Here is a 26704-nt window from a genome sequence, read left to right as displayed (position 1 = left end):
TTAATACTAAACGAAAGGTAGAGACAGCAGTGGTAGACGGGAGATAATATAATAATAAATATTTATAGTTAGATTGGGAGCAAACCATAGTTGGTGAATGAGGGATAGTGGAACGCAAGAGTGTCTTGTAAACAAATATAATATGACGATAAAGCTTGAGTTTTATTATTGTTTAACTATTGCCACAGGGTCGAAATTAACCCTCATTTGTACTAATGGGTTCAGCGGTTTGAGATAAGTATTTTTTAACAATTTTTTTTCCTTTTTTGTTTTGTTTTTTTTTAAGTATGACCTACGTAGGTAATGTAAGGTTTTGGTTAGCTTAGGCTTTTGTGGCAGGATAGGTGTTATGCCAACACGGGATAGTTCCGTAAGACAGTCAAAATGGTATTTTTCCATCAACTTTGCTGTTCTCCTACCTAAGGCTGGACAATTATAGGGGAAGTGTTCTACTGTTTCTTCCTCTTTTGCAGTATTCACGCAAAAATACTCCTAGCCTAGAAGTGCGCCTACCTACAGTCAATGACCGGTGACACAAGCCATGACCTTCGAGATGTTCTCTCTTGAGAGGTTGAGCAATTCTCTTCATCTTTTCTTATCTTAGCCTGGTTGTAAAACACGTATTTTTTGCTCTCCACGGCCGATTGGTTTTCTGGAGAATATTATTTTTTATCCTTAATTTGGAAGTTGCCATAGGAATTACAATATTTCCTCTATTTTCAAACAGTGAGAGATTAGTACCCTTTCTGGCTACCTCATCGCCCTTGCAATCTCTTTCAACATCTCTATTTCCCGGAAGCCTTATAAAGCTGACATTGAAGATGGTGTCAATATCATTTAGAGCTGTTAGGCATTCCTGAGCAACCTTTGATCTTAGTACTCGTATAACTGCCTCCATTGATTTGATGGCCGCCTGGCTGTCCCAGATATTTATCGTATTTTTCTGCCTGTTTGACGCTATAGCAGTCCGGAAGTCGGACAGATAATTTTAATCTTAATTCTTTTGAAAAAGAATTTTCTAGCTTGGATCTATCCGTGTCAAAATGTATTTCCCCTTTTCTCCATGGTCTTTGATTTGCCACTCTCTTCTTGGCGGGATGTTAGTCTTGAAGAGCCAGCCGAAGGTGGGTTTAGGGAAAGAGTAGTCGATTTCTTGATTATAACTATTCATGGTATGTATGTAGTATAGTACCGTAGCCGAGCTTCCGGGTCTTCCAGCGGCCCCGTGTTTTCACGGCGACTTTGACGTCGATGACACGTCCTGCAGCGGAAGGCCTTCTGAACTCGCAATAATTCTAACATCACTCTTGAAGGAAAACGGTCGCCAAACCACTCGTGAATTGGCGGAAAAAAATTGATTGCGATCATAAAACGATTCTCAATCACTTTCATTCAATGGGATTTACTGAAAAATTGGGAGCCTGGATGCCTCACGAGCTCAATGAATAAACAAAGAAAGTCGTATTCAAATTGCTTCGCAAAATCTTACCAAGCATCGAGCAAGTCGCGGTCATAAAGAGCGCTTTTTGTACCGAATCGTCACAGGAGATGAGAAATGGTGCCTATACACCAATATGAAGCAAAGAAAGGAGTGAGTGGATCCAGGAGATATGCCAAAGCCGGGAGTCAAGCCGGACCTTCATCCAAAGAATGTCATGATATGTTCTTGGTGATACTGGGAGAATATGGGGCACTGGGAAATGCTCGAAAAGAATGCCTTGATCAAGAAGAAGCTCTACATTACCCAGCTACACTGCGTGAATAAGGCTATTCGACTGAAAAGACTTGATGGAAATGGTCAAACCATACTCCTTCATGACAACACCAGGCCCCATGTTGCACAAGTCGTCAAAGCCGCACTCGAAGAGCTCGAATGAGAGGTACTTCAGCATCCAAGTATTCTCCGGACATTGCACCGATCGATTGCTATCTTTTCCGCTACCTGTCAAACCATACGAAGTGCGTTACCTTCGATAACAAAGAGGTTCGTAAAAACTGTCTCAAAAACTTCTTTGATACCAGACCAGGCGATTTTTGGCGGAACGGCATCAACAAATTGGTCGAGAGCTGGGAAGAGGTGAATATATAATTGATTAACATATTTATATAATTATTGTTTTTTGTTTAAATAAAAGTCTTCGGTAAAAACTCTACGAGCTTTTTCCCTAACCTAATAAATACATAGAAGTCCTAGATTTCTAAATTTTTTTCCATCCTGTTCGAGAATTCTTTTTAAAAGGGTATATAAATCCATAGAAAATTAAAATTTAGGAAGCTACCTGAAAGCTCAAGCTGTTAGCTATAATAGAAATGTGTTAAATTCACGTCCAAAGGGCGAAAAAGGTCTGGGTGCCCGACATGGGTGCCCAACGGAGGGTTAAGTCCTCTTTCAGCTACTGGTGATTATTTTCATTAATACGAGTACCATACTCTTAAAAAATATTTGTTTATTAAAACCATTAATCGCGATGCCCCGCATGTAATGTTAATGTAATACATAAATAGCTTACCAGGCAACTAATTAACGTGTTAGGCGCCAAAAGGAACGGAAGCGCAAATTTCATTAATTATGTACAAGGCTTTGGGGAATTACGCCGGTTTTGAAATCTGATTTCTTTTTTATCTTTAAAGATATTAAAATCTCATTTCTAGGGGCAAAAAAATTACTTTTAACGCCTTATCTATGTATATACACACAAACAAATATATATCACGAGCAGCGCCTGTGTGAAATTTCACACCACAAAGCTTTTTTATGAGCCTGGCTAATGGTCTGGCCATGGTCTGTATGCACAAAAGTATTTTATATGAGTATTTGCCGCTTCCATCCACGCGCTGATGGATCATTCATTAATGCCCCGCAAAGGACTGACTCGCGCGCTAAACGGCCAAATTGGAAATGTCATTTCATCGATCGGTGTCAATGACAAATGGCAAAGCTTACGCACTATTGAGTATATGAGTAGATTTGTGTCTAGTATATATGTGTTTCTTTACATATGTAGTGGTATACGAAAATAAATCAGGTGTTTGCAAGCTTGATAGCAAAACTGTCAAAGCTGATGACGAATTTATGTCATGTGTCTAATGCTGCGTTTCTTGATTAGTATTGTTAGAAGTATTTTCCAAAAAAATACTCACTTGAATAAGTAAATAAAAAATGATGAAATAGAATTCGTAGGTGGCCAGCATTTTAATAAATATGTTCATGGTAGCTTTACTCGTAGTTGGCAAACGAAACTAGGTAAATCGCGCTAAGATTTTTTATTTATTTTTTTTATTTGTTGTCACACCCCCTTTTTTATTTAGAGTACCAATTTCAGGTTGGTTTTATATTTAAACTGTCAATTATATTTATTTAATAAGTACGTTCATTTTTGTATGATTTTTTATATTTGAGTGGATGAACCAATTGTTGTTATATTTTTTTGCAAATTTCTAAAAGTAGGCGTGTCAGAAAACTACATACATGATAAGGCTGGCATGCGAGTATTTCGCATACCCTTCAAGCGATAGTGCTCAAATCTGATTCAAATGTACATATTTAATAAAAATAAATTCCGTTTTATAGCCCATTCAATATTATTACAATAAAGTGAGTGTTTAAAGTGGCTCCCGACAATTTTTTTTTTTTTTTTGCTGAGGCATTGAGGAATTTTCTTCCATATAAAAGATTTCCGAATAGGTGCTTGATATGAAAGAAAATACTCAACATCGTATACAAAAAAAAATTTAAAAAATCAACGCGCTTTTTTAGCGTCTTTAAACTTACACTTTATTATACTGAAATTGAATGGGCTATAAAACTGCATACTCAGAAGTTTCCTAAGATTCTGATGAAAAATTTCAAAACTTTTATAACAATTTGCTAAATTGTGAATTGTGCACACAATTTGAGCTTTGAGTGAGATGGAGGTGGAAAACATTATAGTTTTATAAATAAATCAATTAAATAAACAAATTAAGTACAAAAAACAAGTTAAAACTTGTTAATTCTTCGCGCTCCTAACTTTTTGAACACAGGCGTTTGTACATTAGACACTTTTTAATTTTCAATATCGTCAGTTTTTGATGTCAGTCACTCAAACCAAAAATGTAATTCATTATGTATGTACGTGTATGTGCTCGCTTCTTATCGCAGATATTAGAGTTAACCACGGCTAGTAATTTATGATTCCAGATAATCGAATTGAGGTTGCTTGAACCACGAACATTAGGGAAGACTGTTTATAAAGGTAAGATTTTAGCGCCCCTGCATAGTGGCATATTAGTTTCTAAGCACACAATAACAAAAACAGTCACTTATTAGAAGAAACCACACAGAAGCTTCTTCTCTTTTTTGCCATTTTCCTTCATTCTATGCAGACATAATTGTTAATTCTATAGATTTCAAGGCTGGACTGCACTGTATCATAATTCTTTATTTTGTTGTGACTTGATGTCAGTTAATTTTATGTAATTTTTGTTTACCTTATTTTCATTTGTTGTGTTTTATTTTATTTATCTATTTGATTTTATATTTAAATTAGTTTTATTTTAATTTAATTTTATTTTATTTATTTTATTTTATTTTTGTTTGCCTTATTTTACTTTGGTGTATTTTATTTATTTTATTTTACTTTAATTGTATTTAATTTTAATTTAAATAATATACATTTATGTACTATATTTGTTATATATTATCATTATTATTTATTACTGGTGGCGACGGTTCCAAATGAGGGGGAGTTTTTTAGTTCCGGACATACCATTGCTGCGACGGTAGCTTTGACGATTCATTAGGCATTTTAAACGCCCTCATCCGCAAAAAAGGAAAAAAACCAATACATATTGCTTCTTCTTATTCTTAACATTTTTAAAAAATATTTTTTGGTATTATTGAGTGCTTTAACTTTTTATTTTATTTTGTTTTTTACCTTTTTTATTTGTTTAATTGATTTTTGTGCATTTTAATTTAATTGGTTAAATGGTTTTTATTTTATTTTTTATTTTTTAATTTAATTTTATTTTATTTTATTTTATTTTAATAGGACTATGAATAAGTTCGTGCGGTTTTACAACAGATGGCGTAACTTGATTATTATTCCATCGATTCACATTTCCAAACATTCATTGGAGAGCTACTGTCGTAAGGCACAAACGTCAGTATAAGTTTTTTATTTGAAGCGTAAACAACAATATTTTTACCACACTTGAAAATGTCGAATTTCGTGCCAAATAATGTGTTTTTGCGGGGAATTCTTCTTCATTATTTTAATATGAAGAAAAAAGCAGCCGAAAGTCATCGTATCTTGGTGGAAGTTTATGGTGAGCATGCTCTAGCTGAGCGAACGTGCCAGAAGTGGTTTGCACGCTTTAAAAGTGGTGATTTTGGCTTGGAAGACGAAGAACGCGAGGGTGCGCCGCCAAAGTTCATGGATACCGAATTGGAGGAATTGCTCGATCAAGATCCGGCTCAAACGCAAGAAGAGGTTGCAAAAACTTTGGGAGTTGATCAATCAACCATTTCCAAACGTTTAAAAGCCATGGGAATGATCCGAAAGGTAGGCCATTGGGTGCCGTATGAATTGAAGCCAAGAGACGTTGAACGCCGTTTTATGGCATGCGAACAACTGCTTCAACGGCACAAAAGAAAGGGTTTTTTGCATCGAATTGTGACTGGCGATGAAAAGTGGGTCCATTACGACAATCCAAAACGTCGGGCAACGTATGGATACCCTGGCCATGCTTCAACATCGACGTCGGCGCAGAATATTCATGGCCTGAAGGTTATGCTGTGTATCTGGTGGGACCAGCTGGGTGTTGTGTATTATGAGCTACTGAAACCGAATGAAACGATTACGGGGGATGTCTACCGACGACAATTGATGCGTTTGAGCCGAGCACTGCGAGAAAAACGGCCGCAATACGCCGATAGACACGACAAAGTTATTTTGCAACATGACAATGCTCGGCCACATGTTGCACAAGTGGTCAAAACATACTTAGAAACGCTCAAATGGGATGTCCTACCCCACCCGCCGTATAGTCCAGACCTTGCGCCATCCGATTACTATCTCTTCCGATCGATGCAACATGGCCTGGCTGACCAGCACTTCCGTAATTACGATGAAGTCAAAAAATGGATCGATTCGTGGATTGCGGCAAAACCGACCGAATTTTTCACAAAAAACCGCACGAACTTATTCATAGTCCTATTATTTTGTTTTATTTTATTTTATTTTATTTTATTTTATTTTATTTTATTTTATTTTATTTTATTTTAATATATCTGCCACTTGGTTGGTTGGTTGGTTTAAGGGTGACCCCGCATTGGAGTGCCACATAGACCGCGAGTTGGGTCCGTTGTGTTGCCATAGAGCTCATTATGTTATATGATTTCCCTACCTAACCGATATTTTTATTGTAGATTTTGGTCAAAGATATTAATTCGTTTCGAGAATTTGATGAGAGATTCGATTTTCAGGTTCGAGAGTATTGAAAGATTGTCAATTGTTGCAGAACCTAGAAGAACGAGTCGACTTCTGGCTAGACCGAGACAACTGCACAGCAAATGCCTGCTCGATACTTCCTCATCTTCGTCCTCGCAGTATCTGCACAGGCCGTTTTGAGGAACCCCGAGCCGACGTGCGTGAGTGCCCAAAAGGCAGTGGCCGGTGATAAGAGATATTATATGCCTTAGTTCGTGTTTCGAAAGACTTATAAGGGTTTTTGTCTGTTTCAGATTGTAAGATGGCCAGATTTGTCTGGTCGTAACGCAAGTAGTTTCCACTCGCCACCTCCGATCAGCAATGTTGTGAAATTCTCGATCAATGAGCATTTTACATGTTGAGAGCGGAATGTGGATTGTGGATAAGTTACTAACATTTGATTGCGCAGCTCCAGCTCTTGCGAGCTCATCAGCTTTGCAGTTACCTTCGAATCCACTGTGACCCGGTATCCAGATAACTTGGACAGAATTCTGAACACTTATCTCCTTAAGAGATAAGAGACAGGGTCGAACCACATCTGAGTGGGTATAAGAGGAGCTGAGTGCTCGAACGGCCGCTTGACTGTCGGTGAAAAAGCGGATATCCTCCAGTGATATTCTATTTTCTAAGAGAGTTTTCGCAGCATACCAGATAGCGCATACTTCCGCTTGGAATACACTACAGTAGTCGGGTAATCTAAATGATAGATTGATGTGATGGGAATTGGAAAAGATTCCAAATCCCACTTTGCCGTCTTGTTTTGAACCATCTGTATATATAATCAGAGGGCCATCGATTTCGGTAAGATTTGTCTTCCATTCTTCCCTAGTTGGGAGTGAACAGGAGAATAGCAAGGGTGGTGATGGAAGACTTACATGATAGTCTATGTCGGAAGAGATAACAGTGTTCCTGTTCAGTATGGCCGAATGGCCAAGATACTTATTCCATTTCGATATAGCATTCATGCGTGTCGCTGCTTTCGCTGCAATCGCTTTGCCAGCCAGATCGATAGGGAACAAGTGAAGCAACGTATTTAGAGCTTTAGTAGGTGTTGTACTTAAGCATCCTGTTATCAGGAGGCAGGCTGTTCTTTGGACTCGATCAATTGTGGCTACTCTACACCGTTTTTCGAGAGCTGTCCACCATACAACCACACCGTAGAAGAGTATCGGTATTCAGTTATTTAATATTGTTATTTTTATTTATTTAAATTTTAATTTAATATAATTTAGTTTAGTTGAATGAATTTTAATTTAATTTGATTTTTTTTCATAATATTTTATATATATTTTCCTAATTTTCTTGTTTGGTTGATTTGAAGTTCAATGAATTAAATAAAATTAATTTATTTCACTTTATTTTAATACTTTTTTTTCATTTCATATAATATGGGGCTGTATTTTTATTCGCTTCGTTTAAACTTTCTTTCGCAATTAGTTAAATTAAATTAAAATTTATTTCACTTTATTTTATTAAATTTTTTTCATTTTACATAATATGTGGCTATATTTTTATTCACTTCGTTTAAACTTTCTTTCACAAAATTTTTAAAAAATGCCTGCATAAATACTGTTTTTAATGTTGTAAACAATGTTTTTTTTTCTTTTATACCATATTTTTTTATATATTTATTTATTTATTCAATTTCTAACTTAATTTATTTTATTTTACCTCAGTTTAATTTTATTTTATCTTATTAAAAATTCTTTTCTTATATATTTTATTCAATTTGATTTTGACATCAATTTGATTTGACATTCTTTAAAAATACTATTTTTTTAAAACCTTTTTTATGCATTTCATTTCATGTATTTAACGTACCTTAATTTAATTATAGTTTGCTTTCTTTAGTGTTTTAAATCCATCAGGCTTAACTCATTTTACTTAGTTTAATTTAATAGAATTTTACTTCATTTTCCTTTACTTAATTTTTTATCGACTTTGTCTTATGTAATTTTATTTATTTATTAACCTTTTTTTAGTAATATTATTTAATTGTATATTACTTGTTTATTAATTTTTTTTTTTTATTATGTTATTTTAATTTATTCAATTTTTCATTTTTTTTTTTACTTAATTTAGTTTTATTTCATACTCCTTTTATTTATTTGATTTTTAATTTAACTGCATTTCATTAAGAATGATTGCATTTCACTATATTCTATTTTATTTTATTAAACTATTTTTTATATTTTAATATTTTTTATTTACTTTGTTTAAACTTTTCTCCACAACATTCTTTAAAAATACTATTTTTTTAACACAGTTTGCTGTTGTATATATTTCGTATTATGCATTTAACTTAAAAAAAAAATTAATAATTGGCGCGTACACTTCTGTTAGGTGTTTGGCCGAGCTCCTCCTCCTATTTGTGGTGTGCGTCTTGGTGTTGTTCCACAAATGGAGGGACCTACAGTTTCAAGCCGACTCCGAACGGCAGATATTTTTATGAGGAGCTTTTTCATGGCAGAAATACACTCGGAGGTTTGCCATTGCCTGCCGAGGGGCGACCGCTATTAGAAAAATGTTTTTATTAATTTTGCTTTCACCGAGATTCGAACCAACGACCTCTCAGTGAATTCCGAATGGTGATCACGCACCAACCCATTCGGCTACGGCGGCCGCATTTAACTTACCTTAACTTAATTATATTTTTCTTGTTTCATCTAATTTTTTAGTTTAATTTAATCAAATTTAATTTTATTTTATTTTACTTTACTTAATTTTTTATTTTACTTTTTTCTTTGTTTTCTTTTATTGTTTTATTGATTTTGTTTTATGTAATGTTATTTATTGTAATATTATTTATTTAATTTTTTTTAATTACTTTAATTTTATTTTGCTTTATTTTATCTTTTATTAATTTTTTTGTGTTATTTATTATTATTTTGTTATTTATTTCATACTATTTATTTTTGTTGATTCATTTAATTACTTGATTTTTAGTTATATTGGATTTCATTAAGTTTGATTTTATTTCACTATTTTTTATTTAAATTTATTTTATAAACATTTTTTTATAGGAAATATTTTTTATTCACTTTGTTTAAACTTTCCCAAAACGTTGCTTAAAGGTACTAAAACCCACGGTTCGTTTTTAGTTACTGTTTTACAATTCAACTTTTTCAGAAAATAAGATTTAACTGCCAACGTTTTGAGATACTCGTATGTGCGATTTCTAATTATTTTTATGATCGTACGTATTCCAATATAGGCTCACGTCCGCATTGCGATAGGCGCTTATCAGTGGTTTTGCAATTTCATTTACTGCAGTTTTATATTTTTCTAATTCTTAAATTTAATATGACCGGCACATTAAACGAAGCGATCGCGTCACAGTGCTTAACAACACCACACAATTCCATAAAATATTTCGAAAAAAAGTCATAAACTATTTTTATCATTTTGAAGACTAGAAATCAAAATATTACTTTTACATTTGATTGTTGTTATCCATCCAAATTTATTTCACAGCACGCGCCAAATAGCAAATGCGCAACAATTCTCACAGTCGAGCGAACTTCGCCTTCTAACGCATAAATATTATACAAAACACGTACTCATATATGCATGTGTAATGTGTGCATTAGTATGTGTGCAACTGCTCGAGGGCCTTCTGTCGATAAGTTTCCAAAATATGCTCACGACAACAACTTAGCTGTTACGCTGCTCAACAGAAACTGAATGCCTTTAGCGCCACTCGCGGGCGCTCAACAGTTCATCAGCCCAGCCCCCAATAATCGCCTCCCCCCTTTTACTTGCGTTCTTGTTATCACATATTTTGCATTGGTAAAGCGTGGTCATTATCAATTTTTCATTGCCAACTTATAGGTGGTCTCACTATCAGTTTTCGCTGCTAGTTCTGTTGTTAGTTATTTGGGTACACCTTTGCTGTTCTAGCCATCACCTTTTTGCTCAGAGGTGGCACTGCTAATTTTTTTTATTTGATCTCAAACAAAATATTAAGAAATATTTAATTAGCAGATATTTTTAGTATTAATAACAAAAGTTTTTATTCAGTAAAAGTTTAAGTGTTTTAACTAGAAAAAGCTACGCTTCGATTTGTTTATCAATGAGAATCATCATTCCGCAGACTTAAGTAGCTTGTTTATATTTACTCACATGTATGCATGTATGTATGTATGAATGTAGCTAAAAACGCAGTTTCGGCCCAATTACAGTGGAGAACATAAAAATGCGGACAAAAAAAATATCCCCTTTGATATAGTATCTGATACCAACACAGGAAAGGGTCTTCTAATTTTTTCCACGTAACGGTTGATCGTATTACGTAATAGCAGACACGTCAAATGTATAAATATGTTAAATTTGATAACATGTTATTATTTAAAATTTAAACACAATTATTGCAAATTAGGGGAGAAAACTTTTTTCACAATTCATTTTAACAGACTTATATATAAAGATGATCAGCAAAATTCCCACCCAGTTTGTTGTGCAGCTATAGCAAAATTATTAGGTTAGTATCCATGAATGGTTGTTTTTAATGCAGCAGCATAAGCATTCCCCATACCTGCAAGGTGGGATGCTGCTGGTGTGACAGTCCTTGGGCGGATATGAGTCCGAGTCGTTCCGCTAACATCGAACCGAATGTCGTGGGAATGTATTCATGCATGGTAGTTAAGACCCTTAAGGATTTTTCTCCATCTCATCACAATTTTTTTACAAGTGTGGCAAGCCTTCTAATATACCCTACAAATCTACCTATGCTTCTAATAAGCCTGTAGCAAGCTGCACTAGATTATACTTATACAACAAATATTTCAAAGGCTTTTGTTGCTGCGTTGTACAAATGAAAAAAATAAATAAATAAATATAAAAAGAGTATTTCGAATCTGTTCACTTTCTTAAATGATAACTTTAATTTGAATTAATTTAAAGTGTTTGATTCATCTAATATTCTGTAAATCTCTTTAGACGAGTAATAAATAAATTAATTATTTAATTTTTTTTAAGTGCTATTATTTTATTTGAAATATGATTTAGTAAATTAATTAACTTAAATTACATTTTCTATCTTCAAATTATGTGTACGTCATGGCTTTGACACCTACAAATTCTAGTTAAGTCAGGAGTAGTTTTTCTGCGATAACTGTTTGCCAATCAGTAAACAAAGTCATTCAGTGCTAAATAAATGTGTGTTTATTTATAATTTAGCCCACAGTTGAGAGAAATACAAAGTCCCACACAAAAAGTGTAAATTACACAGATTAAAATGACATTTAGAGAATAATTTTTCCGTGTAATATAGGGTTTTTCAATAAGGGCGGGTAGATGTTGAAATGGAATAAAATGGCGTTTGCTGTGTGGCACGTAGCGCCGTCCTGCTGGAACCACATGTCGTCTAGATCCATATGGTTCAATATGGGCCATAAGAAATTAGAAGGGCCACCACGTCTACCGAAAAATGGGCGCAATGCGCGCAACGTTTGCGTTAATGAACACTCATTTTGATAATAAAGTTTTATCATTAGAACGTGCTGTTCAATCGTGTAACTTGCCATGATGATTTGGCATAAACAACTGAATAATAAACAAAAGATTTGAAAAAATCGACCCGCACCAATTGAAAAACCCTTTATTTGAAGAACCACAAAAGAGAACTGAGAGAAACATGACAACTTAGCGAACTTTTATAAACAAAAACTAGAAGTTGCGTTAGATTATTTTGAATGCGTAGAGAAATTTTGAAGAAAATATTTGTTTGTGAACAAAAAAACGTAAGCAAAACTCGGAAAGAAATGTCAACTCAACAACTTTGTTAAATTTACACAGAACCGAGTGGTTTTGTAACAAACAAGTTTACGCAATAATCGGTAGTTCTGACAGCCGATAAAGGCCAGTACAAGTAGTAGTTTGGTGTAAATAAAAATTAACTCGAAAATATGTATTATTAAAAAAAGATTACGAGAATTTACAACTCCTAAAACAAGTTTTCTAGAGACACATATTATCAGAATGAAGAAACAAAAGGCCGAAATACGTGAGTGCGAAGAGCTTGAGATGCTGGTCAATAAGAAAAACGCCCCCGCAAATTCTACCAGAAAGTTCGGCAGCTTACAGAAGGTTTGAAGACCGGGGCGCTTTAGTGTAAGAACAAAGACTGACATCCAGAGCGTGCTTGAATTACGGAAGGAACACTTCTCAAACCTGCTAAATAGTGGCAACTACGCATGTCACAGAGAATGTGAAGATCTCGATCGTTGACAACGGGACTGTCGTTCCGCTGTCTGGCCATGAGGAGGTGAGAATAGCGGTAATGCGGATAAAGAACAACAAAGCTGCGGGAGCCGATTGGAATTTAAGCGTGCTCTGCCCATTCTATAAGAAGGGTGAAGGAATCGTGCAATCTGTGCGAATTATCACGAGATTAGTCTTGAAGTTCTTGCGAGCGTATTGTGTGAAAGGCTGAAGTCCACCATGAACCAACTGATTGGACTTTATCAGTGTGGCTTTTGAACTGGAAAGTCCATCACCGATCAGATATTCCCAATACGCCAAGTCTTGGAAAAGACCCATGAAAGGAGAATCGACACATACCATCTTTTCATCAACTTCAAAGCTGCATTCAACAGTTCGAAAACAAGTTACCTATATGCCGAATTTGGTATCCATGGCCATGGTATATATGGTCAGTTCTGCTATATAGCGTGAAAATATGGGCCATAAAATTATCAGCGTGACTACCATTCAGAATCCGGAGTATGTAGGTTCGAATCTCCGTGAAACAACAAAATCAAGAAAAAGTTGTTTCTAATAACGGTCGCTCCTCGGCAGGCAATGGCAAACCTGCGTGTGTATTTCCGTTATGAAAAAGCTTCTCACGGAGAACTATTTGCGGTTCGGAATCGGCTTAAAACTTTAGGAACAACAACTCCATTTATGGAACAACATCAAGACGCACACCACAAATAGGAGAAGGAGCTCGGCCAAACACCCAAAAAAGGGTGTAAGCGTTAATTATATATAAAGGGTGATTTTTTAAGAGCTATAGGAAAGTTTTTCAAAAAAACAGACGTAATTTTCAGAAAAATGCATGAAATTTTTATTTAAATCGATAATACAGTCCATATAATTTAATGTTTGAAGATTATTTCATGCAAATGTTGACCGCGACTGCGCTTCAAATGGTCCATCCGCTTGGTCCAATTTTGGCATACTGTTTCCAATGTTTCGGCCGGTATCTCATATATAAATGCCTTAATGTTGTCTTCCAATGCGTAAATTGAAGCAGGTTTGTCTGAATAGACATGAGCTTTAACATAGCCCCACAAAAAGTAATCTAAAGGCGTTATATCGCACGTTCTGGGTGGCCAATTGGCAGTTCCTGAACGTGAAATAAAATGTTCACCGAATTCGCCTCTCAACAAGTCCATTGTTACGCGTGTTGTGTGGCATGTGGCACCGTCTTGCTGAAATCACATGTCATGCAAGTCAAGCTCTTGCATTTTGGGCAAAAAAAGTTGGATATCATTTCACGGTAGTGCTCACCATTCACAGTTACAATACGATTCGCATCATCTTTGAAGAAGTACGGTCCAATGATACCTCCAGCCCATAAACCGCACCAAACTGTGACCTTTTCTGGATACATTGGTAGCTCTTGCAATTCTTCTGGCTGATCTTCACTCCAAAATTGACAATTCTGCTTATTTACGTACCCATTGATCCAAAAATGAGTTTTGTCGCTGAACACAATTTTTCGATGAAAAAGTGGTTCTTCGGTCAACTTAAACTTTCTTAACACAACACGCATTTTTATAATAAAATTCAATGATTGTTCGTTTGTAAGACGATTCATGGTTAAATTATAGACCAAACTGAAGATGTTTGAAGTGAAACAAAACGCGGAACGTGCGTCAGCTGTGTGAACCAACTGTTTAAAAAGATAATATATTTATAAATAGACTGGAAGCATTTAAAATATGGCTTTTCCAGAAATTACTCAAAATATCCTGGATCCAACACGTTTTTAATGAAGAAGTGCTGCGAAAAATTGGCAGTAGCAAACAACTACTTAGGTGTATCAAGCGTAAAAAAGCATCGTATCAGGGTCATATTCTGCGAAATCGGAAATATGAACTGCTACAACTCATATTGCAGGCCAAGATCAACCGAAGAAGAGCTATCAGGCGTAAGTAGATTTCTTGATTGAGGATCATAAGGCAGTGAACGTATGGGTCACCTCAGCAGCTACAGACCGCGAATATTTTCAAATAAAGTAGAAAATTTAAATAAAAAAATATAGTAATTTATTATTTTTAAATTGCATAACCGCTAACATTCGCATACGAATAGCAACTAAAGAAGAAGTAGTAGTTTTTCTTAAAAACCGATCTGAGTTTAAATAACAATTTTTATCATAAATGATATTAAACAAATTTCAGCCATATACATACATGAAATAAAAGGTCCTTCAAAACACGCGCTTAGGTGTAGGGTAAAAAGGACATGTAAAAATTAAAATTCTTTCAGGTCTCCCTATTTTTATTAAAATTAAAAATCTTAACAATTATATGTATACAAAAAATTACATCATTTAAATGTACACCCTGAACGCAAAATTATATATACAAAATGCTTGACCACTTCGAGTTATCAATATTGCCGATTGTTCATCAACACTTTGCGCTACAGCAGCAATATTCTCAACAGAACGTCCAGTTTTTGGTTTATCAGTTCTCCATAGAGCCAGTTTCCTCAAATTTGTTCACCAGCCTTTGAGTTGTCGACCCATTCGGATAATTATTACCTTATTTTTACAAATAAATTTTGCGATTATTTGTTCTGAAAGATCGACCATTTTCATAATAAATTTCAATAACTTTAACGCGTTGTTCCATCGTCTAAAATTGTACGAGGGGTGCCTTTTATATTTCGGGATTTGGCAACCCTGGTGTTGCAATCTGGCAACTGACAGCTGTATCGCAAAGTTTGACATTTTTTTGCTTTTATGTACTCAGAACGTTTTGAAATACCAGCGCTATTTGTGTTGTTTACTGTAACTTAAAAGATTTATCTCGGTCCAAAAGTGGAATTAAATCGTGAACATTTTCGTGCGATTATTTTTTACAACTTTCGACGTGGATTAACTCAGCAACATTGCATGGATGAACTTAATTCATTTTTTGGCGATGAAGCTCCATCAAAGACCAGTGTTTATCGATGGTATGGTGAATGCAATCGTGGTCGTAGTTCATTCCAAAACGAATTTCGTGAAGGTCGTCCAAAATCAGTTGTTGTTCCGAAAACCATTGATGCTGTGCGCGAACTGATATTGCAAGATCGTCATGTGACCTATCGTGAGATGGAGACAATCTTAGGCATTAGTGGGACCAGCATACATTCAATATTGCATAAACATTTGACTGTAAAAAAAATTTGTTCGCGTTGGATCCCACACAATTTGTCAATCGCTCAAAAAAAGGCTCGTGTCGATTGGTCAGAGGAAATGCTCAAAAAATACGATCGCGGGGCTTCGAAACACGTCTATGACATCGTGACAGGTGATGAATCATGGATTTACGCGTATGAGCCCGAAAGTAAACAGCAGTCGACTGTATGGGTGTTTCAAGATGAGCCAAATCCAACAAAAGTTGTTCGCGCACGAAGCACTTGCAAGCAAATGGTCGCCTGTTTTTTCGGAAAAACTGGACATGTCGTAACCGTACCACTAGAACAACGCAGAACAGTAAATTCTTAGTGGTACACAACCATTTGTTTGCCAGTTGTCTTCCAAGAAATTACGAAAACCAATCGCCAAAGACGGATCACTCTTCACCATGACAATGCGAGCTCTCACACATCGGCTCAAACAACTGCATTTTTGAGCACCCAAAACATCGAACTAATGGGTCATCCTCCGTATAGTCCTGACTTGGCACCGAATGACTTCTTTTTATTCCCGTACGTAAAAAACAAACTGAGAGGTCAACGTTTTTCGACACCTGAAGAAGCTGTTGCGGCATTCAGAATGCATGTTTTGGAGGTACCTCATTCAGAGTGGCAAAAGTGCTTCGACAATTGGTTCAAACGCATGCTAAAGTGTATAGATCTTCATGGAGAATATTTTGAAAAACAATAAAGTGATGTTTGATTATTAAAATTTGTTTTTGTTCTCTAATCGCGACATATAAAAGGCACCCCTCGTATATGTATACTTGACAAATAACTAACTTAAATAAAAAAGGAATTATTCACTACTGACATCTAGGCGTCACTTTTGAAAGACCTTTTTCGTACGTAGTTATGTAGGTACAAGGAATAAGTATTAGTAATTATGAATGGCAATGTGAATAGTCTTGATATGTTTGATACTGAGCCGCCGCTTGAATTTGTGGTGTGCGTCTCGAAGTAAGGATTTCAACCCACAACTCTCGAAGTAAGTCGTGACAGCGTACAAGTACATATAGTCTTAGATTTTATTAGCCTGTCATTTTATTAGTTTACAGCACATAGTTTTGTGCTTAATGATTTGGCAACCTTGGACTCTTCCATAGATAACAACGCTCTCATGCAATGATAGCTTTGTCAGTTTTTAGTTTTTTTGTCACACATTTTAATTGGCACTTTGTACTTTATCATAAAAACAATAAATATCTTAAGATACGATATTTATAATCGAACTTTACTCCATCTAAACTTGTCCCTTTATCTCCACCAATCGATACTTTGATCTCCCCAGCAGGTGCTTGAATCACACCAGCGATCGGCTGGCCAATGGCGTTGCATGCACTTATGAATATTTATTAAAAATTTATTCACTTAGCGTATAGAGAGTAATGATCATAAAAAGTATGTGGCTCGTATTTATTGTTTTGTTGTTGTTAGAACTTAAAACAATCTACAAACGCCAATGGCTATTAGTGATGACGGTGTGGTTTCGTTGGTGGCGGTTTTGTTTTTGTAATTTATAGGCAAACAACGGAAGATTATAAAATAGCACAAAATAGGAATTTATATACATATGTACATATATAAACAAAGTTAATTGACAAAGTTCAGAGTGGGTGTGCCGCATTGTTTTTCTTTCGCCACAAATACAAAGCAAATAAATAGTATTAATAACAGTACTTGGTACATGTGTAGATCCACTAAGAAAACACAAGACAACAAATACAATATTGCATGAGTTATTATCAAAAGCAAATACTCAAAGACTGCTATTGCTGCACTACTAAAAATACATGCAGTGGCCCAGAAAAGTATTCGGAAATTTTTTTTCACACAAAAGGTCAAGTAAATATAATTTCGATTTTTAGTTTAAATACTAACTTGTTCTACAAATAAAATTTTAGTTTCTATTCGTTTGAAGAAAAAAACACAAAAACAAAAAACTATGTTCAAAACAAAAATATACCTTATATTCAAATATGAACGAGACGTTATCAATAAAACGGTCCGCGGATGACATATGGCAAAAATAAATTTTTTGTTTTTTGGTAGGACTGTTATAAGCTTACATGGCAAATTTCAGCGTGATATGTCATATAGTTTGTTTTTTGTGCTACTGTAAACAAGTCAAGCTCGAGTGTGTTCTTCGAATTCTCTTTTATGACTTAAATTGTCTCAAAATGTTTTCCACGGAGCGGCAACTTGAGCTTGGGAAACAGGAAAAAGTCACATGGAGGCATATCAGGCGAATACGGTGCTTTATTTTTGCCATATGTCATCCGCGGACCGTTTTATTGATAACGTCTCGTTCATATTTGAGCAGAAGGTATATTTACAGAAGCGTTAAATTGGGCCAGCTTTCTAGAAGGCATGAAAACTTAGACCTTATGGCAGAGACTTTAATACAAAGAGGCGCAGAATTAATCCCCCTATCACAAGATTTAGAATTTCTGCAAACGGCATTATAATTGGCACTTGTGAACTACACAGCTGGAGAAAACAAACAGACAAGCAATGGAGTGCGTAAAGGTCCAAATAAAGATTTCCGTCATTCAAAATCTTTTATTTTTTTGGTTTACTAAAATAGTTATTCAAAAACAAAATGGGATGATTAATTCGGCGCGTAAAGTGTAATAACTTATGTTGAAAAAGCGCCTATTACTTAAAAAAAATATAAACCCGAATGAAAACCAAGTAATCAAGGTTATTTATTTTATGCCCTCTAAGGTAATATCCATTCAAACCAATATACAAGTACATACGAGATGTGTTCAAAAAATAAGGTGAATTTTCATTTTCTCCTTCAAAGAAGTCCTCCTCAGATATATGTAGTACACTTGTGCCAGCGTTTTTTGCGATCCTCGAAGCAGTTCTGATCTGCACTTTTTGGTATGTCCTTGAGCTCTCTCAGCGACTCGGTTTTTATCTCCTCAATCGTCGCCATCCTTTCAAGGGTATCTTCAATCTTGGGAACAGGAAATAGTCGCAAAGGACCAAATCTGGTGAATACGGTGGCTCAGGCATTAAAACGGTGTTGTTTTTGGCCAAATAATCTCTCACAAGCAAAGATGAGTGAACAGATGCATTATCATGATGCAAAAGCCATGGATTTTTTTCCACAATTAAGGGCGTTTTTTCGTTTCCTGATGCATTTCGTCATGGTAATCGAAGAAAACAGTGAGCAAAACCTTGACATTTGATCGGACTTGGATCTTCTGGACTCTTCCATTGGGACGAATGGGCTTTGGTTTCGATATCATAACCATATACCCATGATTCGTCACCAGTTTTGACCCTTTTAAGCAAAGCTGGATCATCGTTGATGTAATTCAACGATTCCTCAGCGGTGCTCATGCGACGATGTTTTTGGTCAAAATTCAGTTTGGAACGAACTTCGCTGCGGCACGCGTCATACCCAAAATTTTCGAAAAGGTTACATGGGATGAGCCAACCGATATACCCATATGCCGACATCCTCAGCAACTTCTCCAATTGTGATTCAACGATTCTCCATAACAATTTTTTTCACTCTTTCTACATTTTCGATTGCTGATGTGCTGGGGCGTCCAAAGCAAGCGCCATTTGTTCCATTTTTTCGATAGCAGAAAATTGCCGAACACGCAAAACTCTTGTCTTATTTATGCCTCTCACGAACAAACTATACCGTGAACATATCTTCGAGACTCGTCGACTATCAACATTAAAAAAAATTATAATCGAAAGTAGAATGTACCTGCATAGCCCGCGAAATTTGAAAATTCACCATATTTTTTGACCACACCTCGTATTTCAACTTTCATATAAAAATTTTGAAATTATTGTTTAAACAATTTCCGCTTGAATTCATTCCCGCTTGTAAGTATGCAGCAAATTGCGTTTTTATTTATCATTTCATTCGCCAAGCAGGTTGCTGCAGCTCTCAAAGTGGTTATGAAATGGAGCTAAATTAAAGCATACACTGCGTGCGTACTACAAACATGTTGAATGCACCAACGCAACACATCAAGCTGCCTATATTAACACAAGCAAATACATATATGTATTCACAAACGCATACCTTTTTGGCACGGTCTCATAGGGAAAAAAACAAGAAAAAGTCATTTGGGAGTATTGTCATAATTCGTGCTTTCACAATTCAACATGCGGCTGCTCATTTTTATTATAATGTTTTATTTAAAAACCACAATATTCACTAAGCCATGCGCTGAATATTCACAAACAAGTAACTTCCCTTTCTTTTGTGTATTTCTTTGCGGCACTGACGTCATCTGTGATCAAAGTAACTGTTTTCGGAAGGCGCCACGTTCTGAATTCTGTAGTCGCAATTTTGTATTCTAATATCCTTGGCCATCAATTACTCCCTTCTTGGTTCCCCCACTCTTCTTAACGTTAATCAATCGTCTTCAATTATTTTTGCGAATTCTAATTTATCGCCTCTGACGGCTGTCGTAGCCGAATCTCCGAGCGTGAACATCAAATAATAAATACAAAAAGTTTTTTCTAATGGCGGTCGCTCCTCGGCAAGCAATGCCAAACCTCTGAGTATATTTCTGCCATGAAAAAGCTCCTCCCCATTCGGAGTCGGAATCCACAAATAGGAGGAAGAGCTCGGCAAAACTCCTAACAGAAGCGTACGCGCCAATTCTTATTAATTTTTTTTCAATTTATCGCCCCAGTCGTCTCAAAATATCTCTTGCAAATTACAACTTGGTAACAGGAAAACTCACACCGGGTCATGCCCGGGACCCGTTGTATTATCTTCGTCCCCTTGCACCAACAATACTGCATCAAACACTTCAAATCGTCTCATCTTCAAAATATTATGCATAACTTTCTACACCGCACGTTTAGTACAATATTCTTATCTTGCTCGCTATTCTCGTTAGCAACGCAGTCCCACTTAAACTCTTTGAACTAATCAAATGCTTGAGTTTTCATTACTTGTTAGAAGTGACGGATGTACTAAACCAGGAAAGAAATATTTTGTCATATACCGTAAACTAGTTCGTTTAAATAAAATTTTCCGGATACTTTTTGATCAGAAGTTATATGTCAGAGATAAAACTGTGCGAAGAAGATAATTAGACCCGCTTATAAGCGCGAAAAATCGTAGGGTGTTCGCAAAAAGGTTCATAAGCCTTGGTAAGAAAAGAGTTAATTTTTTTTTATTTTTCGTATTTATTTTTAAACCTAAGCCTAATAATTTTAAAATTATAGAGCTACAGCTGTTATGGCCTTAAGTTTAAAAAAGAGAGTTGTTAAAAATGATTTCCAAAAGGAATTCGGACAAGTGTTTCGCTGCAAGGGGTGGCCGCCGCAACCGAATACATTTGTGCCTAACTACCTTTCAATCGGTTCAAGTTCGAAGCCTCCGCATACATTTCAGCCATGAAAAAGCATCTCACAAAAAACCATCTGCTGTTCGGTGGCGACATAAAACTATATATAGGCACTTTCATTTGTGTGAACAGTAACAAGATGCCCACCACAAATACGACGAGAAATTCGGCCAAGCTTAGTCGACGATATGAATCTTTGGATACGAGGGGTGCCTTTTATATGTCGGGTTTTGGCAACCCTGGTGTTGCAATCTGGCAACTGACAGCTGTATCGCAAAGTTTGACATTTTTTGGCTTTTACGTACTCAGAACGTTTTGAAATACCAGCGCTATTTGTGTTGTTTACAGTAACTTAAAAGATTAATCTCGGTCCAAAAATGGAATTAAATCGTGAACATTTTCGTGCGATTATTTTTTACAACTTTCGACGTGGATTAACTCAGCAACATTGCATGGATGAACTTAATTCATTTTTTGTAGATGAAGCTCCATCATGGACCAGTGTTTATCGATGGGTTGGTGAATTCAATCGTGGTCGTAGTTCACTCCAAGACGAATTTCGTGAAGGTCGTCCAAAATCAGTTGTTGTTCCGAAAACCATTGATGCTGTGCGCGAACTGATATTGCAAGATCGTCATGTGACCTATCGTGAGATTGAGACAATCTTAGGCATTAGTGGGACCAGCATACATTCAATATTGCATAAACATTTGACTGTCAAAAAAATTTGTTCGCGTTGGATCCCACACAATTTGTCAATCGCTCAAAAAAAGGCTCGTGTCGATTGGTCGAAGGAAATGCTCAAAAAATACGATCGCGGGGATTCGAAACACGTCTATGACATCGTGATAGGTGATGAATCATGGATTTACGCGTATGAGCCCAAAAATAAACAGCAGTCGACTGTATGGGTGTTTCAAGATGAGCTAAATCCAAAAAAAATTGTTCGCGCACGAAGCACTTCCAAGCAAATGGTCGCCTGTTTTTTCGGAAAAACTGGACATATCGCAACCGTACCACTAGAACAACGCAGAACAGTAAATTCTGAGTGGTACACAACCATTTGTTTGCCAGTTGTCTTCCAAGAAATTAGGAAAACCAATCGCCAAAGACCGATCACTCTTCACCAGGACAATGCGAGCTCTCACACATCGGCTCAAACAACTGCATTTTTGAGCACCCAAAACATCGAATTAATGGGTCATCCTCCGTATAGTCCTGACTTGGTACCGAATGACTCCTTTTTATTCCCGTACGTAAAAAACAAACTGAGAGGTGAACGTTTTTCGACACCTGAAGAAGCGGTTGCGGCATTCAGAATGCATGTTTTGGAGGTACCTCATTCAGAGTGGCAAAAGTGCTTCGACAATTGGTTCAAACGCATGCAAAAGTGTATAGATCTTCATGGAGAATATTTTGAAAAACAATAAAGTGATTTTCGATGATTAAAATTTGTTTTTGTTCTCTAATCCCGACATATAAAAGGCACCCCTCGTATTATGTAAGTACAATACACCAAATTCTTTCGTTCATAGTTTCAAATTTTATTGAATCGGCCAAATGTTCTTTTATTATTTGTTTAAGTAAATTTATCTGTTTAGGTTTTTGCCAAGAAAAAGTTTATTTTTCATATTGAATTACTTTTTTAAGTTTTTTAAGTAACGAAAAAAGAAGTACGCGTATATACGAGACTCGTTTTAAAAGTCCGTGCAAAAATGAAACGCAGTTATTTGTTTGGGATAAACCCTTTTATATTTTTCGTCATAACCTTTTAGACTTATACACTTCGTCCAACGCTGTTCTAGTTTGTTGATACCTTGTGAATAATGGGATTTGTCCATGTCTGAAAATAGCCATTGGTTTCTGCAATAACCTCTTCGTTTGAATAAAAATGAGGAAGCCTAGTCTAGAGAATAGGTGGATATGGATTTCCAATAATATTGTGACCACATCTGTTGAGGCCTGCCTTGTCGTGATGGAAGAGGAAAACCACTCGACTTCCTCGATTCAAACGAATGCCAAACAAAAAGAAATCGACCAACCTGGCTGAAGAAGTCTTATCCATAAATGAGTTAACTGTGTACCTTAACACACACGCCGTAACAAAAACTGCAATAAATATCTTCTCGGCCAGCAAGGCGGCCATCAAATCAATGGAAGCAGTTATACTAAAAGCAAAGGATGCTCTGGAATGCCTGACAGCTCTAAATTATATTAGCACCGTCTTCAAGGTCAATCTTGTATGGGTTCCGGTATATAGAGATATTGAAGAAAATTGCAAGGCTGATGAGCTAGTCAGAAAGGGTACTTGAAAACAGAGGAAATATTGGAATTCTTATGGCAACTTGCAAATTATGGACACAAAATAATATTCTCCAAGAGGCCAATAAGTCAACTAGAGAAGAAAATACTTGGCTAATTTGACCGCAAATAGATAACAAAGGTCAGCAGAATTGCTTAGAGAGAACATCTCGAAGGTCGGGGCTTGAGTCACCGGTCATTGGATGTGAGGTAGGAACTCTTCTAGACGGGAAGTATTTTCGCATGAATACTGCAGAAGTTGGAGAGACGAGGAAGAGGACGAAACAGTAGAACACTTCCTCTGTAATTGGCAGCCGTATCTAGAACTAGAGCAAGGTTGTTAGAAAAAGACTCTTTTCGCTCTCTTACGGAACTATCCTGTGATGGGATAAAACCTATCCCACTCTTCATAAGAGCGTCTAAATGGTTCAATGATGATGGTACCATAACGGCCCTAGATGGTCTAAGTGAGTTGGCTATTCTAAACCGACTGCCACAAAAACCTATCCTAACCTGGCTGAAAGTAGGTGTGTATTCATCCAAGACACGCCACTAACTACACAAAATCTCGATACGTGCCAGTAGTACATCTCTCTGACTTTACGCGGACATTTCAAACGGCCCTCATAGCTTTCGAAATAGAGTCAACGAACTTAAGTAAATAGCAAAACGTAAGTAGAGCGTAAGCGTTAACATAGTTTCTCTCTATATGTATCCTTATTATTACTAAATTTATTTAACTTTAATTATTTAAAAAATCCAAATAATAATTCATTTATTTTATTTGCTTGATTAGGTGTTTAATTCAATTTAATTTTATTTTGTTTTATTTAAGTTCATTATGTTGCATTCTGACTGGCTGACATTATTTTTGAATAATAAATGAAAACTGAAAAAAATTGCGCTAGTTTCTATACCGAAAAGTTTTATTTCAAGTTTTGTAGGCTACTGTAAATCTATAATAGAGATACTATACAAATCCTAAGCAACATTTCTGACTCTCATAATTGCATCCTTATACATATGTAGATACATTACACAGATTACGAAAACCATTAATAAAACGGCATTGGCATCACAGAATTGATATGTACCCACTAGAGATGTAATTGTTAGCGATCATTGTTGAACCCTGGAATTTCGGGATATTTTTCATGTAGTGCCAAGATCCCGAGAATTGTATCGGACCATTGTTTTTTTTAATTCAATACAAATTTAATGCAGATGAGGCCTCATAATCCGGAACCAATGATGAAATGCTCTAAAGGGTTTTCCAATAACAGGTGTTAGGTGTTAAACAGGAGAGATGATTAACGATTTTATATGGCCGGAATTGGATGATATTGATCTGAGCAACGTTTATTTTCAACAATACGGCGCTACGTGCCACACAAGCAACGAAACCATTGATCTTTTATGGGTAAAGTTTCCGGACTGTGTTATCCCTCGAAGAGGTGATCACAATTGGCCACCGAGATCTTGTGATTTAACACCTTGTGACTTTTTTCGTCAGAGCCACGTGAAAGAGAAGGTCTACGCCAACAGCCCAGTGTCGATTAAGGACATCAAAGATGGAATTCGTGAGGCTATCGCGGACATAGGGCAGTCACTTTGCAATTCGGTTATGGAAAATTTCATGAAAAGGATATTGTCCTGTAAGCGTGGCCGTGGTGGTCATTTGCCTAATTTTGTTTTCCACTATTAACGGCATACCTTCCTCTTTATAATGAAATAAACATCCGATCATTTATATTAAAAAATAGCATTTTTATTTTTTTTATAAAGGGTGGTTAAGTTTCAAAGGCCGGTGTTAATTTTGAATAAAATAAAATTTTTTTAAGAAATTATTGTTATTTCTCTTTATTATGATAGTATTAATATGGCTCAATTACGCATAGAACAAAATATCGTCCAAATGGAAGCCGCGGCCTCGGCGGCACACCTCCATCCGATGGTCCAAATTTTCGATGACGCTGAGGCATAATTGAGGTTCTATGCCGTTAATGTGCCGAATTATCTCATCCTTTAGCTCTTGAATTATTGCTGGCTTATCGACACCTTTTCTTTGGAATAACCCCAAAGAAAGAAGTCCCACGGAGTCGTTGACGTTTAGGTGTGGTTCACATTCAACATCGGCCCTTGAAATTTAATCACCCTTTATTTGTTTATTTATTTCCAATTAATAATATTAAGTACTACAATAAACAATAGTATTGGTGTAGTAATGATGTGTCGTACAGTGTCTCTAGACGAGCTCTCAAGTACCAATATTATCTGATGTCGAGTAAGTTTTCCTTAGCATTAAAATTAATTTTGTTTTAACTTAGAAGTTATTAAAATATTTTACATCTTTGATGCAGGGAAAAGGGGGAAAAAACGATGCATAGATTATTGTTTATAATAAAAGGCTTAAAACTAGTAAAAAAAGGTATTCAGACTAGAATGGCCGTGTGAGTTAGTGTTACATGTCATTTGTGAAAGGGTGGATTCGATTTTGTCGCAGCTGGAAATATATGTATCAAAACGTTGATTATTTGCTTAAAGTGTTTTTATGTGATTATTTTATTGCTCGTTCTTCTGAATATGGGATATACAGGGTGGGCCATACAGTGTTTGCTTTTTGAACTACCTATTTTTTTGAGAATGGTAACACAAATGACATGTCAAATGTGTTCATAATTTACTTAAAGGTTTGACATTTACGAAATGGGACGCTAAACGTTTGAACAAAATTGGGAAATATTGAAAACCTATTTCCAAAGTGGTGAGTCTTCTTCTTCTTTTCTCATTTTCACACCGGTGGCTACGTCAATAAGCAAAATTGTCGGATTTGAGGCTCAGAAAATCCACACGTTACTGTAGAGAAGCAAATGTATCCACAACGAGTCACTGTTTGGTGCGGTTTTTGGTCTGGCGGCATCATTGGGCCATTTTTTTTCGAAAATGAGCGAGGATCCGCGGTTACAATAAATGGCGAGCGTTACCGTGACATGCTCAACGAGTTGTTTCCAAAAATTGAAGAGGATGACATGGACAACATTTGGTTTCAACAGGACGGTGCAACTTGTCACACTGCCAAAGTTACACACGAACTTTTGGCTACCGTTTTTGAAAACCGATATCAATTGGCCGCCTCGGAGCTGTGATTTAAGCCCGTTGGACTATTTTTTGTGGGGAGCC

The 26704-nt window shown here is 36.0% G+C and overlaps 1 protein-coding gene across 5 annotated transcripts in view; it reads right to left on the bottom strand.

Annotated features, from left to right (window-relative positions):
• The window catches only part of LOC129237017 (monocarboxylate transporter 9), a 37485-nt gene extending 27353 nt beyond the window's left edge, over window positions 1-10132 (bottom strand). The window contains exon 1 of one of the 5 annotated variants that reach the window (XM_054871380.1): window positions 9902-10132. The gene's annotated coding sequence lies outside the window, so the exon portion shown is untranslated. Of the gene's footprint in view, window positions 1-4470; window positions 4490-9106; window positions 9190-9901 lie in introns of those variants that run through there. The other 4 variants (XM_054871378.1, XM_054871381.1, XM_054871382.1 and 1 more) reach the window with 4 other exon arrangements.
• Window positions 10133-26704: the final 16572 nt, after the last annotated feature.

The sequence above is a fragment of the Anastrepha obliqua genome, chromosome 2 (genome assembly GCF_027943255.1).
Source record: "Anastrepha obliqua isolate idAnaObli1 chromosome 2, idAnaObli1_1.0, whole genome shotgun sequence".
In the NCBI taxonomy this organism is placed as follows: Eukaryota; Metazoa; Arthropoda; class Insecta; order Diptera; family Tephritidae; genus Anastrepha; species Anastrepha obliqua.
The sequence above is the reverse complement of the archived record's forward strand: the minus strand, read 5'-3'. Positions and strand labels throughout refer to the sequence as shown.